Below are 8,277 nucleotides of genomic sequence, written 5' to 3' on the forward strand. Positions count from 1 at the left end.
CCCCCCCCCCCTCCCCTTAAAGCAGGAAAAATAGAGGCGCAGAGGACCCACAGGTGTGCCTGGCAGAACGAGGACAGACCCAGACTTCCCTCTCCTCCTTAGCTGTTCCTCCCATGATACCTGCTGTCCTCTACAGCCTGAGGCACAGTCCCGGCCTCTTTGGAGCTCACAGGCAAGCAGGGGAGACAAAACCAATTCAGTTCTAGTGCAGTGACAAGCTGGCTAGTGCAGCAGGGTTCAGAGTAGGGAGGGGACCCTGGAGGCTAGAGGAGACAGGTCAAGTTATCTCTCAGCAGCAGGACAGCCTGGGCTGTGGGTCTCGGGTGAGTAGGTCTCCCTGACAAGCCGCTCAGATAACAGATTCCTGGAGACCTTCTTGAGGACCCACCTGCCAATCTTCCTAAACCTTGGTGTTCATCTGTGCACAGCATTTTGTGTTTCTGTGAGGCTTGGCCCCTCTAGAGAGACTTAAAATGCCCCGTAGAAAGAAGAAAAGGCATCCATAAAAATAATGATAGTATTAATATTATAGGATGATAATGTGTGTGCATTTATGATATGATAACATGTATATCTTATCATATGATGACAGTATGTATCTACCAGAGTACTATTTCCCCAGCATTCTTGGGAGGCAAGTTGGATACACGTTTTTCCCTGTATTGAAGGACTTCCCCTACTGTTCCCAGGCCAGTGGGATCTTTAGGGGCCTGTCCCCATGCCAGGGTCCTGCTCTCTGGCTGGGGTCTACAGGCTGGTTTTCCCTGGATGTGGCCAACCCAGAGATTATTTGGTATGATCTATGAATTTTGGTGATTTTTTTTAACTATTTTTAAAATTTAGAGAGTGAGCATAGGGTGGGAGGGGCAAAGAGAGAGGGAGAGAGAGAATCCCAAGCAGGCTCCACACTGTCAGCACAGAGTCCAAGGTGGGGCTCCAACACACGAACTGTGAGATCACGACCTGAGCTGAAATCAAGAGTCCAACGATTAACCGACTGAGCCACCCAGACGCCCCTCTAATGAACACTGTATTACAATAAAAGCAACTACCTACCAAACATGAACTCATAGCTCAAGCATGTAAGCCAGGAGATAGAGCAAGGTGCAGGTTACCCAGGCAGAGATAGTGCTGCTGAGCAGAGCAGGAGACCAAGAACGGAAACACCATGTGTGAAACCAGCCTTCCGCTCACCATAGAGACCTTCCACGATGTCTCCACAAGTGCCACAAAGATATCATAGCCAATTCTATGACAGAGACACCCCTCTCTCTGTCCAAAGAGTTTTGTCTGTGAATTAGATCTTCAAAGTGCTTTTCTGAATTGGTATAAAATTTTACAGCATGACCTTGAGCCTGGAAAATAATATGTTCCCTGTCTTGAAAGTTGCTGTGAAGATCAAGTGTGATGATTTAAGTGAAAGCGCTGTGAATCTTAAGGCTACAAATACACGTAGGTTGTCAATGTGCTTAATGAGCATTATTAATTTTCTTTTCACTTAGCTGCAACTGCCGTTAATCTTTGGAGCTTCTGAGAATATTCTCATCAAAAAGCCCTTGCAATCTTAAATTCCCTGGATAAAAATATGAATCTGCCCTTGGCCCAAAGCCTATCTTCTTGTTCTAACATATATATATATATATGGATATATATATGGATATATATATGGATATATATATAGATATATATGGATATATATAGATATATATATGGATATATCTATATCTATATATATATGGATATCTATATATATATATATATACCCATATAGATAGATAGATAGATAGATAGATAGATAGATATCCATGTGGAGCAGCCAGGAGCTGGCTGGAGCTGGAACTCACAGTAACCTCTCCTTCTTGACTGCTCCTCTTTTACCATCAGGGTAAGAAAGGTGTTCCTCACATCCTTTTTAAAAAATTTTTATTTTTATTTTTTTTAATGTTTATTTTTGAGAGACAGGAAGAGAGAGCACGAGTGAGCACAAGTGGGGGAGGGGCAGGAAGAGGGGGACGAAGGATCCCAAGCAGGCTCTGCGCCCATAGCAGTGAGCCCGATGGGGGCTCGAACCCACTAACTGTGAGATCGTGACCTGCAGTGAAGTCAGACGCTCAACCAACTGAGCCACCCAGGTGCCCCTAAACATTTTTTTAAATTGAAGAATAGTTGAAATATTATATTAGTTTCAGGTGTGCAGCATGGTGATTTGACAATTATACACATTATACTATGCTCACCGCGATTAGCGTCGCTACCATCTGTTGCCATGCAAAGTTGTTATAATCTTACTGACCATATTCCCTATGTAGTACTCTCCATCTCCATGATTTATTTATTTTATAACTGGAAGTTCGTACCTATCTTTTCTGTACTGCTCCGCCTCTCTAGATGCGCTGCCCAAATGAGTGCCCGCACACCGTTTTGAAGTCAGGTGTTAAGGACAGTTCCTGCCGGGCCGCCCTGCCTCTTGCCCTACAACCTGCAGATCAAGGATGATGGGTAGGGCCTGGGTGCAGGACTCTGGACCTCGAGCGAAGAATGAGTGAGTGAGTTAAGGGCAAGGGTCTGTGGCCTCCTTGGCTTTTCTCCCCACCCCGAGAGTGGGGTCAGGCCACTGACTGTACCGGGCGGAGGTGCTCACTGGGTGGGTTTCCCCGGGAGATGGAATGGAACGTGCAGCTGACAGCAGCCATCACGATCATTACTTTCTTGGGTCTGCTTTTCATGATGTTGCTCACCGATTTCCCAGTAGGGATGAACAGCAAATATCGAAAATAAAATGGAAGCTCTGGCCAGCCCACACACCTGATGCTTTCCTGTTGATGCTTTTCCCGAATTCAGGGCCAGGCAGTGGGCCCTGCTAAGGGCAATAATCAAGAACTGTCTCCCCTCCTTTCCTGAAGGGTGGGTAGGGAGAGGAGAGTTATTTTGCCTGCTCATGTTTGCCTGGTGTCCTTTGGTGCCTGGGCCAAGGATGTAGAGAGGTGGATAGAGGCTCTGTTTGCTCTTCTCTCTGATGCTTGAAAACTTTGCATCCATCTGGTCATGCCCTGAATCCAAATGGGCAACCACGGGAGTCATACGCTTCTATCATTCATTCATAAATACCACCAAGCACAAACACAAGAGGAAATATACCCCAGCATATCAGTTTCTCATTCAAAATCCCCTCCTCTGTTTTAAAAAATCACTTTTATGGAAGTATACTTTGCATACTATAAAAGGCCCCCGTTTTAAGTATGCAGTATGATGAGTTTTGACAAATGTATATGTCAGTGTAAATATCAGCTGAATTGTGGGAGAGCAAATTCCCATCACACCACCTCCCTCTTCCACCTTTTTTTTAAAAACATAAAAAAAATTTTTTTTATTTATTTTTGAGACAGAGAGAGACAGAGCATGAGCAGGGGAGGGGCAGATAGAGGGGGAGACACAGAATTTGAAGCAGGCTCCAGGCTCTGAGCTGTCAGCACAGAGCCTGACGCGGGGCTCGAACTCACAAACTGTGAGATCATGACCTGAGCTGAAGTCAGATGCTTAACCGACTGAGCCACCCAGGCACCCCCCTCTTCCACCTTTGAGGTCAGTCTCTTTCATTCCTGCTTTCTGTGACAGTTTTGCCTTTTCTAGAATTTCACATACATTACATCAGGCAGTGTGTATTGTTTTGTGTCTGTCATTCAATATGTTTGTGAAGTTCCTCTGTGTTGCCATGAGAATCAGTAGTATTTTTCTTTTTGTTGCTGAATAATATTCCATGTGTGGGTATGCCACACTTTTTAGAATCACTCTCTTATTTTTAACTGGGCCAGAGATGGCCTTTTCCATTCCCCCTTCTGGGCCTGTGGAGGCCTTCTCTGTAGGTTCTAGATCCTCATTTCCCACCTCTTCCTGCTAGCCCGGGCCCTTTTTCCCTTTTCCCTGCCCCCTCCTTTGCCTTAGGTCTGTTATAGAGCAAGCCACGCTTCTGTTGGTTGTTTAAGGTGATGTTAAAAATAATCATTTATTGCATAAGTAATATAAAGTAACAACCAGAGACACCAAATAAAAAACTTAAAAAACTGTGCAGTCCTGACAACCCACTAAATTAAGATTTTCGCCTGATTTTAGCAGGCTACCAATTCTCCCCATTTGCATCTTCCAAAGGCCACACTTTTTGCCAGAATGCATATTTTACTTTATCTTTTTTCTCATGTAGGCACTCTGATGTATTTGTGGATACATCACATTTCTTTTTTAAGTGCTTATTTTAGACTGTAAAAACATTTAAAAATAATACACGAATATGGCAAAACCAGATTCAAACAGTACAGAAGAAATGTCAAATGAGAAGAAGTCTTCCTCCCCACATTGTCCTCATTCCTCAGGGCAGCCGCTGGGAAGGGTGGGGAGACTCTTGCCCCGCATTTGCAATGTCCAGTATGCATGTTGTCTGTAATCCAAATAACATCAGGCCTCCACCTTCTTGCCTCACCACAGAGGTATGTCTGTAAGAAACACAAACGTGGCCTTGCATGTGAAAATAGTGTAGGGCTTTACTGAAGGTCTCTTGCGAGCGCTGAGGAGAGAGATACACAGCACACACACATCTCAGTCAGGATTCTTGGTTGTAAGCAAGGGAAATTGCTGTTTTCTGTCAGACAATCTTAGGTGCTCACATTGCCTCTGGAGAGCTCACAGCTGGGAGCCTCTGCAGGCCAGACGAACCCCCAGAATCACACTTTGGCTCAGATCATGATCTCATAGTTCGTGAGTTCAAGCCCCGCATCGGGCTCTGTGCTGACAGCTCGGAGCCTAGAGCTGCTTCAGATTCTGTGTCTTCCTCTCTCTCTGCCCCTCCCCCACTCACGCTCTGTCTCTTTCTCTCTCTGTCTCATAAAAAAGTCTTCTTTCATCTGTACCCCAAAGTCTCTATCTTTCTTTAAAAAAAAAAATTTTTTTTTAATGTTTATCTATTATTGAGAGACAGAGAGACATAGAGCGTGAGCAGGGAAGGGGTAGAGAGAGGTAGAATCCGAAGCAGGCTCCAGGCTCCAAGCTGTCAGTCAGCACAGAGCCCGACGCGGGGCTCGAACTCACAAACTGTGAGATCATGACCTGAGCCGAAATCGGTCACCCAACCAACTGAGCCACCCAGGCGCCCTAATATTTATTTATTGTCTTTGAAAGAGAGAGAGAGAGAGAGAGAGAGAGAGAGAGTTCGCGGGTACACATGTGAGCAGGGGAGGGGCAGAGAGAGAATCCCAAGCAGTCTCCACACTGTCAGTGCAGCACCTGATGTGGGGCTCAAACCCACGAACTGTGAGATCATGACCTGAGCAGAAATCAAGAGTCGGATGCTTAACTGACTGAGCCACCCAGGCACCCCTCTCTATCTTTCTTCCAGACTCTGTCTCCTTAACTCCATCTTGCTCCTCCCTCTTCTCCCACTGCCTGTGGAGCTCCCTTCTTCTGAGGGGGCGGTGGGAAACTCTGAACGCTTATACTTCAATAATTTTATCCTGGCCACATTTACATGTGAGAGGGACCAAAATATGTGTGCATTTTTTATACAAACGATGTCCTTCACTGTGCAATGTTTGATGCATGACTTTTGCAGCATAGATTAGAGATCATTTCGTTATAATACAAACAGAGAGCTGCCTTACGTGTTTTGATGGCTGACTGGTGAATGAATCATGATTTAAGATATCATCTCTTTATTTTTTTTAAGTTATTTATTTTGAGAGAAACAGAGAGAGTGCGAGCAGGGGAGGGGCATTGAGAGAGGGAGAATCTCAAGCAGGCTCTGTGCTGTCAGTGCAGAGCCCTACACAGGGCTTGAACCCATGAAACCATGAGATCATGACCTAAGCTGAAATCAAGAGTCAGATGCTCAACTGACTGAGTCACCCAGTGCTCCTCATCTTCCTTTTTTTAAAAAAGTTTATTTATTTATTTTGAGAGAGAGAGAGAGAGAGAGAGAGAGCGCATGAGCAGGGAAAAGACAAGAGAGAGAAGAGAGAGTGATGGAGAGAGAGGATCCCAAGCAGGCTCTGCGTTGTCAGCACAGAGACTGATGCGGGGCTCAGTCTCATGAACCCGTGAGATCATGACCTGAGCCGAAATCAAGAGTCAGATACTCAACCGACTGAGCCACCCAGGCACCTGTAAGATATCATCTCTTGATGAACATTGAGTTGTTGTCAGTCTTTAAGAATTTGGTGCTGCGCCCCACGCTCATGTATTACTGCCCTGTGAGGAGGAACATTGCTTGGTCCAGCTGGGGAGGAATGCTAGCCCTTGGCTAGCCCTTCTCACTCCTGGGTGTGAAGTTATGGTGGGCTGGGTGGGCCCCCGGGGGACTGCTGCCAGCGGGGTCTCCATATGCGTGTGGGTGGGCGTAGACACTTGAGTGAGGCTTGGCAGGAAGTCTACAGTGAGAATGTCACTACCCAAACAGTAACCATATCCAGAGTGCTACATTTCTTGTTCCACTATGACCAGGGGTGTTGGCTGAAAGAAAGTCCCAGAAGTGCTACATTACAGGAAGTGGCCGGGACTCGTTTGGCAATTCGGCACAGTATCTTTTGGACACTTAGCCACCGAGAAACTCAAATCCTCATTTTGAGGAGAGATCTGTAGACTGGTCCCTCAGAAGATTTTTCAGTTCCCTGTCCTCTCAGTGTTCACTCTTTTTTTCTGGATGCAGCAGCCCCATTTTCTTCCACGTGTCCGAGGTCACGTGTGTTCTAGGGGAAGCAGCCCTCACTAGCCAGGTGTGAGGGCAAGTGACTCCATCCGGACTTTGGCTTCTGCGTGGACTGAGGCGAGAGCCAAAGAAGCGTGGCTGGTGCTGACTCGTGCCAGAGTCATGCTGCCACCTGGCAGATGCTGGGTCACTGCTTGCTCTCCCGGTCTCCTCAGGTGCCCTTTGTCCCACCTTTCTGACTTTGGTTTCTGCTGTTTCATTCTGTGATCCCAACTTCTCATCAATGCCTTTTTCTGCTTGTCCTTGTTGGTTTCATTGCCAGAAACCAGCAAGCTTGAACTTGACGTCTGGTTTCTGTACTGAGGCTGTGACAGTAATCACAGGAACCCCTGAGCCCAGCTCTTCAGGGTCTGTGATTGCCCAGCGTCCCCTGCTTTGGTCCAGCAGGGTCTGCGCTCTGTGTCTGCAGTCTGCCCAGGCCTGTCACCAATGCGGCTTTTCCTCCCCACCGTGGGCCCTGCTTGACCCTCCCATACCTCTCTCACTCCTGCACCCAACTTAGGAGCTGTGGCCAGAGCCAGCCTTGGCCTTTCTGGTGCATCTTCTCCTGCCTGAACCCAACTTTGCTCTCCCTCCAGAGCTCCAGTGCCCCACCCAGATTGGATGCTGGAACCATCTAACCCCAAGAGATTGAGCTTCATTTCTCCCCAGTGCTGTGGCTTTCCTCTCTGGTTACCCTGAGGACAGGTAGGATGATTCTGGTGAGGCTGTGGGGAGGCAGTGGACAGGCACAGCTAAGAAGCGGGAAAGTGGAGGGAGGGTGAGTCACTGGGAGAGAGAGCAGGAGCCCTAAAGAAGGAAATGAATCATAAACGTGGGTCTGAAGGCTCAGCTGTTGACTTCCGAACTTCTGTGATTTGAGGTCCTAGAAAGTACTCCCTACTTAGCACTAACTGTTTTATCAGCCTGGGTTAATAAAGGATCTTTGGATTCCTTGTGAAATGAAAATAGTGAAATCATGAACCCATTACAATCTGGACAGGGGCACCTGGGTGGCCCAGTCAGTTAAGCATCTGACTCTTGATTTCAGCTTGTCATGATCTCACGGTTTGGGGGATTGAGCCCCATGTTGGGGTTGGGATTCTCTCTCCCTCTTTCTGCCCCTCCCCTGCTTGCACTCATTCTCTCTCTCAAAATAAATAAACATTAAAAAAATCTGGACATTTGAACTTGTTTATGACTAAGTCCTAGCAAAGAGCAAGCACAAGAGAATGAGAAAAAGAAAGAGAAAAAGAAAGAAAGAAAGAAAGAAAGAAAGAAAGAAAGAAAGAAAAAAGAAAGAAAAGAAAAGAAAAGAAAAGAAAAGAAAAGAAAAGAAAAGAAAAGAAAGAAAGAAAGAAAGAAAGAAAGAAAGAAAGAAATATCAGAAAGTCTGGATTTGAGACCCAGCTCCCCACTTATGACTGAGCAACCTACACAAGGTATTTGAACTTTCTGGACACGAATCTTCTCATCCGTAACAGGGGTGTGCTAATTACCTATGATCTCTATCTTACAGGATGCTTGTGGGGGGAAGGGGCAGGGAA

Source organism: Herpailurus yagouaroundi, unplaced genomic scaffold, assembly GCF_014898765.1.
Source record: "Herpailurus yagouaroundi ecotype Mexico unplaced genomic scaffold, PumYag 188, whole genome shotgun sequence".
In the NCBI taxonomy this organism is placed as follows: domain Eukaryota; kingdom Metazoa; phylum Chordata; class Mammalia; order Carnivora; family Felidae; genus Herpailurus; species Herpailurus yagouaroundi.